Genomic DNA, 9,318 nt, shown 5'->3' with positions numbered 1-9,318 from the left:
TCACTACAAATTGCTCAGAATTGGCAAGTACATGCACTGCAGAAACTACAGCCACCAGCAGATCAACCAGAAATCAAATATATAGAACGCTACTGTAGGCTTCAAGAAGCTGTTTGTATTCTCCTATGGCTATTTTCTAGCCAAGTATCAAAGGAAGCACACTACTATGCCAGATGAGATGACACTGAGTTATTGCCTAATAGAAATCCAACCCCTACTGAATTTTGCCACTTCGGCCTTTGCTATGGATATGTGCGCCACTAAGCGCAGAACACAGCGGTCGCAAGTCTCACTACAAATTGCTCAGAATTGGCAAGTACATGCACTGCAGAAACTACAGCCACCAGCAGATCAACCAGAAATCAAATATATAGAACGCTACTGTAGGCTTCAAGAAGCTGTTTGTATTCTCCTATGGCTATTTTCTAGCCAAGTATCAACGGAAGCACACTACTATGCCAGATGAGATGACACTGAGTTATTGCCTAATAGAAATCCAACCCCTACTGAATTTTGCCACTTCGGCCTTTGCTATGGATATGTGCGCCACTAAGCGCAGAACACAGCGGTCGCAAGTCTCACTACAAATTGCTCAGAATTGGCAAGTACATGCACTGCAGAAACTACAGCCACCAGCAGATCAACCAGAAATCAAATATATAGAACGCTACTGTAGGCTTCAAGAAGCTGTTTGTATTCTCCTATGGCTATTTTCTAGCCAAGTATCAAAGGAAGCACACTACTATGCCAGATGAGATGACACTGAGTTATTGCCTAATAGAAATCCAACCCCTACTGAATTTTCCCACTTCGGTCTTTGCTATGGATATGTGTGCCACTAAGAGCTAAACACAACGGTAGCAAGTCCCCCTGCTAATTCCTCACAAAATGGTAAAAGATGCAAATTAAAATAAAAAAAGTAGAACGTTATTGTAGCCCTAAGAAGGGCTGTTGGGTTCTTTGAGAATCACTCCTGCCTAACAGTAAGCTAATAGAACACCCTAACGCTTTCCCTGAGCAGCAGCAGCTCTCTCCCTAGCGGCATCCAGAGACAGAATGATCCGAGCAGCGCGGCCAGCGGCTAGTCTATCCCAGGGTCACCTGATCTGGCCAGCCAACCACTGCTATCGACGTGTAAGGGTACCACGTCATGCTGGGTGGAGTGCAGAGTCTCCTGGCTTGTGATTGGCTCTGTTTCTGGCCGCCAAAAAGCAAAACGGCGGGAGCTGCCATTTTCTCGAGCGGGCGAAGTATTCGTCCGAGTAACGAGCAGTTTCGAGTACCCTAATGCTCGACCGAGCATCAAGCTCGGACGAGCATGTTCGCTCATCTCTAATTATAACCTAACGTATTCATGAAATGAAAGTTCTAATTTTTATCAACCCTCCTTCTTTCATACATTAAAGTCATATCAGCTAAATTATCTTAATAGCTGTCATCAGCATTTTCATTGTGACAATGTTCTTTATAAGAATATTGAAGTATAGTATTTCTGGAGCCTTTATGTCATATTCTTAATATCACCTTTAAGTTAGAAAAACTATTGAAATATCTAATAATTAATATGATGAATACCCCCAAAAATCTGATAACAGCAACAAATCCATGAAGAGGTCGTAATTATGTAAGATCTAAAATTACTCATATCTAGAGATGAACGAACACTAAAATGCTCGGGTGCTCGTTATTCGATTCAAATATTTTCCGATGCTCGAGTGCTCATTTGGAATAACGAACCCCATTGAAGTCAATGGGAGACTCAAGCATTTTTCAAGGGGACCAAGGCTCTGCACAGGGAAGCTTGACCAAAAACCTGGACACCTCAGAAAATGATGGAAACACCACGGAAATGGACAGGAAACAGCAGGGGCAGCATGCATGGATGCCTCTGAGGCTGCCTAATCACACCATTATCCCAAAATTATGGGCAACAGCATGGCGATGACAGAGTGATTGAGTGAGGCTGCTATGGAGACAATTTAATGTGGATAGTGCCTATATGTGGCAGTCCAAAAGAGTTTTCAAAACAGAGGAGCGGGTAGGTGACCCGCCAGAAAAATTAAATAGATAGATTACCTGCATGTGGCACTCCCAAAATTTTTTTAAAACAGAGGACCGGGTAGGTGGCTTTCCAGAAAAATTAAATACATAGAGTACTATAGCTAGAGCCAGTTGGCCCTGGAAAAAACTAGCCAGTTGCCTCTGCTTTAGTGTACAAAGAGGAGGAGAATGAGGAGAACGAGGAGGAGGAGTGCATAAAGGAGAATTAGTTCGGGACAGATGTCCAGATTTGAAACCTAATAGTTGTAGGGAGCTGTGTGACCATTTAGGACAATGTAAAGATCACCCCTACTCTGCCGAGACAGGTGACAGTGTCTTGCTGGGGTAACTGGCAAAGGCCTTGTAAAGCATACCCCTGCCAGTTCTGGACAAGCTGCCTGCTTGCCTACTCTCCCTGGCTACTTATCCCGCAGAAGTATGCCCTCTGCCGCTAGCGGTGTCAGATGGGAAAGACTGTTTTAGCCTCTACAGGGATGAGAGTGGAAAGATTTTGCTTGTACCATGGCTCCAGGAGAGTGAATGCCTAGTAATCTGTACTGGAAAAAATTCTTTCAATGCGAGGGTCATGGGATAGGCAGCCTAGCATGAAATCTGCCATATGCACCAGAATATGGTCCCAACGCGCAAGAATTCACTCCCCTTACAGGCCTGGCCCATTTCCTCCTCCTCCTCAAACTCCTCTTCTTCTGCCCATACACACTGAACAGTTAATAAGGACTGAGCGATGGTTCCCTCTTCTGTCTCGCCAACATTCTCCTCCTCTTCCTCCTCATCATCCTCCACCTCCTCCGATACGTGCTGAGAAACAGACCAGATGGTGCTCTGGCTATCAACAAGGGAATCTTCTTCTCCCGTCACTTGTGACGAGCGAAATGCTTCTGACTTCATGCTGAGCAGAGAGTTTTTCAACAGAACAAGCAGCGGGATGGTGAGGCATCGCCACTGACCATCTGTGTTGACTCCTCAAAGTTACTCAGCACCTGACAGATATCAGACATCCACGTCCACTCCTCATTGTAGAATTGAGGAAGCTTACTGACCTGAATACCAGTTCTGGGGGAAGTTGACATCTGGCAGTCTACAATCGCTCTGCGCTGCTGGTAAACTCTGGATAACATGGTTAATGTTGAATTCCACCTCGTGGGTACGTCGCACAACAGTCGGTGAGCAGGCAGTTGGCTGCACTGCCCTGAGAGTGGCAGCATCTGTGGTTGACTTTTTGAAATGCGCACAGATGCGGCACACCTTCATGAGCAAATCAGACAGATTGGGGTATGTTTTGAGGAACCGCTGAACAGAGCCGCCTCCAGGTTACAGTTGTCACACACAACAATGCCTGGCTTCAGGTTCAGCGGTGCCAGCCACATATCGGTCTGTGCCGTGATGCCCTGTAATATCTCTTGGCCGGTGTGCCCTTTATCGCCTAGGCTCAGCTGTTTGAGCACCGCCTGCTGTCGCTTAGCAACGGCACTGCTGCTGTGCCTAGAGGTGGAGGAGGGTTGGTAGGAGGAGGAGGCATAGTAGGCCTGAGAGACCGTGACCGAGGTAGTCCCCGCAATCCTCGGCGTTGGCAGTATATGAGCGGCCCCAGGGTCAGACTCGGTCCCAGCCTCCACCAAGTTAACCCAATGTGCCGTCAGCGACATATAATGGCCCTGCCCGGCAGCACTCGTCCACAAGTCCGTGGTTAGGTGGACCTTGTCAGAAACGTCGTTGGTCAGGGCACGGATGATGTTGTCTGACACTTGCTGGTGCAGGGCTGGGATGAGTAGTGGCAACTGGGGACCGAATACTGAGGGGCGGCCGCTGCCATGAGGTTGTGATAGGCCTCGGTCTCTACCAGAATATAGGGCAGCATCTCCAGGCTCAGTAATTTGGAGATGTGGACGTTGAGGGCTTGGGCGTGAAGGTGGGTGGAACTGTATTTCCTCTTGCGCTCCAGCATCTGGGGTATAGACAGCTGAACGCTGCACATGGAGAAATTGGTGGACGCTGTGTAGTATCTTGGAGGTAAAAGTGTGGTTTTCAAACGGGAGGTGTTTGTGCCAGGGTCCTGGGCAGGGAGCTGACTAGCAGAGGCAGCAAATGACACAGGGGAAGGAGCAGGGGTGGGCCCAGCTGGAGGTGAACGGCCTTAGTTCCATTGAGTGGGGTGTTTAGCACTCATATGCCTGCGCATACTGGTGGTGGTTAAGCTAGTAGTGGTGGAACCCCTGCTGATCCTTTTGTGGCACAGGTTGCACATCGGTCATCCGCTGTTTCTTTAAAGAACCTCCAGACTTCAGAAAATCTAGCCCTCGCCACGGGAGCTTCACTATGTGAAACATTTTGGCGCTGATGCACCAGCTCTGGCCCTGCCTCTCCGTCTGGCCCCACCACTGCCTTTTCCAACCTGTTCTGGTATAGGACTCGCCTCCGTCTCAGAAGCACTGTCTTCTCCCGGCCTATCAACCCAGTTTGGGTCTGCCACCTCAGCATTCTCCGATCCCTCAGTCTGCTTCCCCCTCTGGCTTCCTGCCCTGACAACAAGTTCACCACTGTCTGACAACCGTGTATCCTCATCGTCCGACACCTCTTTACACATTTCTTCCACTACGTCAACAATGTCATCATCACCCACAGACTGCGACCGGTGGAAAACCTGGGCATCGGGAAAGAGCTCAGCAGCAACCTGATAAGTGGTTTGTGACCCTGGGAAGTGTCCAGAAAACAGTTCCTGATATTCCATATCAAATTCCAAATTTTCTTGGCAGGAGGCAGACTGGGGGGAAGGAGGTTGAGGTGGAGGAGCTGGAGGAGCGCTCACTTGGGTAACATGGGTGAACTGCGTGGAAGACTGACTGGTGGACAAATGGCTTGAAGCATTGTCCGCAATCCACGACATTACCTGTTCTCAGTGTTGTGGCCTCAACAGTGCTCTACCACGAGTCCCAGTAATTTGAGGCATTAAGCTAGGGAGTGTAGCTCTGCGGCCTTCCCCTGCTCCCTCATCAGCAGGTGGTGTCTCACCCCGCCCAGGACTACGGCCTCTGTCCCCTGCAGTAATTGGATGCCCACGCCCTTGTCCTCTACCCTTAGCCCTCGGGTTCAACATTTTCCAAATTAAAGTCTACTTTATAGACAAAAGAGAAATATAAACTGTACTTTTTTTTTTTTTTTTTGGTTTTATAGAACAAAACGTGTAGAAGAAATTAGACAGCAACCTCAGAAGATATTTGCTATGGCTAGTTTCTAACCAACACTGACAGCACACAAAAGAATTTTGTGCTGTGACTGTCACTTTAACTTTTGAAAAACGCTAATGTAGCCCTAACAAGGGCTGTTGGGTTCTTGGAGAATCCTGCCTAACAGTAAGCTAATAGAACACCCTAACGCTATCCCTGACCAGCAGCAGCTCTATCCCTAACGGCATCCAGACAGAGAATGATCTCTGGGGAGAATGACTAGTATATTCCAGGGTCACCTGATCAGGCCAGCCAACCACTGCTATCGACATGTAAGTGTACCATGTGATGCTGAATGTACTGCAGAGTCTTCTGGCTTGTGGTTGGCTCTGTTTCTGGCCGGCAAAAAACTAAATGCTGGGAGATGCCATTTTCTCGAGCTGGCAAAATATTTTTCTGAGAAACGAGCAGTTGCGAGTACGCTAATGCTCGAACGAGTATCAAGCTCAGACGAGTATGCTCGCTCATCTCTACTCATGTTATATTATCTTACTCATCTTTTTTTTATCGACATTACTATGTTTTATTATTGGTTGTGTTGGTATAATTCACACAATAAAGCCATTTTCATATCTGTAAAGGCATACTGCAAACACTAAACCCTTCATACACTAGGAAAGATTTATTATTCCATTACCACCATTTTCTGGTGGAGAAGGTATCAAACTTACCGCTCCCCCCTTTTCACATTTCATGCCACTGGGCGTATCGGAATGCAAGTCTTAATACATTTTCTGAATTAATTAAAAAGAAAGAATAATATCGACTGTTTCAGATCTGTGTATATGTTGATATAAAATAGAGCAGGAACAAGACTGCGAGTCTAGACAGTACATGTCACTTGCTATGAGCCAGAAAGTGGTATCTTGAGATGTCACAACAGTGTTACCAGTATCTTTTATCCATATAGGCCACATTGGCACAATGGTAGCACAAAGAAATAATTTTCTGAAATCAAACTATGCATTTCAATGGTGATTAAGATGTTAGTCCACTTTTGAAATGTAGTGACGTTTTTGAGCAAATTTTTTTTAAGTAATTTGCTCTCTAGTTCTCTAGCCCCGACCCCTTCAGTCCAGGATCGAGACACTCACTCACATCCTGCCAGCAAACAGCACTTCGTGAGGAGAGAGAAGATGCAAGCTACAAGCAGTTCTTTATCTGGGGAGGGATGCAGAGGAGATCTCATTGCTTGAGAACAGATATGTAGCAGAGCTGGCAATGTGTAATAGGCATCTCATAAATCTCACCATCTCTGATCAGTCTCACCTCTCCATCTATGTGTCAATGTGTTAGTACGATGTCAGAAGCCAGATGAAAGTGTATATAAACCTGTACCCTGATGATCTAACCGCACTGTCAGATCACTGAACTAGATGGATCATAATATATCTGCTTAGGGAATATTACACTGAGCAACCTAGGGAGTGATAGGAGCTAATACAGCAATACAACCGAGTGAAATTTTAAAGTAAGAGGTTAAAATGATCTTTATTGTGTAAACATCACTTGGGGATTGAGATTTGAGAATTTTCTTTCGTGGGAAAACCCTTTTAAGGGCTGTCTATGTTACTAAATGTTGGCTGTTTATTAAAGCACCGATACATGATCTTTTGAAAATGTGAATTTCTTTTTAAGGGTTTTATTTACTCATGAAAGAGAAGAAACAATTGCTCCAGCTACTGCAACATACAGTATTTATACAAATGTTTTGTTATTTCTCATTTTAGGAGTCTTATTTCTAATAATTCTCAGTAACTGCTCTTTTATTAAATGCTTATTGAGTTTAAATGTTCAATAAGTTTTTCTTCTTGAAAATATTGCGCTTAATAACTTACAGTAAATCATTAGTCCATTTATCCATTTACTATTCTCATACATTTATTTTCTAATGTAATTGCTCAGTTAAAAAGTTTCTTATAAAGCAGTTAATGAAGCTCTGTAAAAGTAAAGGATGCTGTGGAAGAAAATTAAATATGCAGATTGCATCCAGTATGGAACCAATGAAAGACGAAGAGCCAAGGGAACCATTTGGTCTCATTGTTTTTTTATTGTTTGGAAGCAATAATGAGAAAATCCCATCTTACCCATGCTAAGGGCAAAGGTTATTATTCTATTACTGTTACTTGTTATAATATTACAATGAAAACATGATGTAATGAATTTATGCAGGCATGAAACAGAAAATTGTTTATTCCACCACATGCTGTACTATCAATGACAGCAGATATAGCATCATAAAGGAGATAAAAAAATAAAATGTAGAAATGGTATAACAAAAAAAGGTATTATACAAAAGAGTCCCTGCATACATTTAAAATACACATGTAAAATACATCTGAAACCAGGTGTATTTTGAAATTTGCAAAAAAAAAATTAAAAGAAAACATATTAGAGAAACATATTCTATGCAAATTTTTTTTAAACATGAACTTTTCAGGTTACTATTATTTATTGGATTTATTAAAATTCTGATGGATAAGATTGAAGAGTGAGGTATATAAATGTGGCTGTATACAGTTTTCAGTCGCTTTTATGACTATTGTGACAAAAGGGGCATGGCCTCACAGGAAATAGTGATGTACTTAAAATTATACCAGAATTTCATGGTTTTCAGGCATAAACAAAACAACTAGTAGGTGGTGAAAAGTACAAGATGACAATTTTACACTAGGTCAGATATATAATCCAACATCAGACACTAATAAATCTGGCCCAGCAAAAGACTGTCTCGTCCAACATAGTTACTGCCTAAATTATCTGCTATATTATTATCTGCTATGGTGTCTCCAGTATTATTATCATTTATGCCAGTGGTGTCAAACATATGGCATGGGTGCCAGAGGTGGCAATCAGAGCTATCTCTGGGTAACCAGGGATATGCTACATTCAGTGCTATTTTAAAGCAACACTTCCAGGAGGTGTAAAGAGGTGCGGAGTGGGCTGGATTATCATTGGAGTTTTTGCCATGAAATTCTTCCCATTCAAATGGACTCTGGAACAATGCTACAATCATAATTCAAATTTTGCCTCCTTCTTTCAACTGTATTGGTGTTCCTTAAAGGGGTATTCTCGCCTCAGTATTCACATTCAATTTCATTAATCTGCCATATATAAACATTTCTTCAATTAGATGTTATTAAAAAAAATGTTCCTGTGTGAAGATAATTTCTCATAAATGTAGTGATAAGGTCCCTTAGAAACAAGACTGTGTCCTTGGTTACGGCCACGTCTGCTGGAGGGATTGCACAAAGAAACAAAAAGTTTCTGAATATTAAATGTCCGTAAGTTACTGCAGGTCCCTCAGCCGTCCTGTGGTAGTGATCGCTGAATCCAGGTGGTCAGGCAGAGCTCATTAGCGCATATCTGGCCAACGCTGCCAAAATGAGAGGTGGTCGTATCCGGGAAGCCATCTCGTTTCTAAGGGACAACATGTGATCTCCAATGCTATTACTATCTGCTCGGGGGCTTAACCATTATTGTCTGCTCTAAATGCAGTATCTAGTTTCTGGGGTGGTATTTATTGTTGTACTGTGGCATTTATAATTTCTGGGTTGGCATTTTGTGCTGTTCTGTGGTTGATTGCATTGTGATGCAATTAGGGTGCTGGTTACTGATATGGCCCCTTAAAGTTGAGCAGTATGACAATATGGCCCTTGGACCAATAAATGGTGCTCCACCCTGGCCTAAATATTTAGATCAGGAATAGAACAGACATTTAAAAGAAAATCTAGACATTTTTGCTATATATTTTTTTATAATAATTAATTAATGAGTCAGAGTGGTTTCATTTTATCACGACTCCAACTCTATGACTCCAACTCCACAGCCCTGCAACCTAGGAATATTAAAAAATTGTGTGGATTCTAAAAGCTATCAATGTAGTCTTTGCTTTCTATATATTAAATAAATCTATATGCATTTATAAATCTAATACATTGAGCTGTAAACATTTACTTACTGTTACCATCTTAAATATATCCTAATCCTAAACTAAACCACATGATATACTTAATTCCATTTCTAATCTTAA

Source organism: Engystomops pustulosus, chromosome 1 (assembly GCF_040894005.1).
Source record: "Engystomops pustulosus chromosome 1, aEngPut4.maternal, whole genome shotgun sequence".
Classification (NCBI taxonomy): Eukaryota; Metazoa; Chordata; class Amphibia; order Anura; family Leptodactylidae; genus Engystomops; species Engystomops pustulosus.
The sequence above is the reverse complement of the archived record's forward strand: the minus strand, read 5'-3'. Positions refer to the sequence as shown.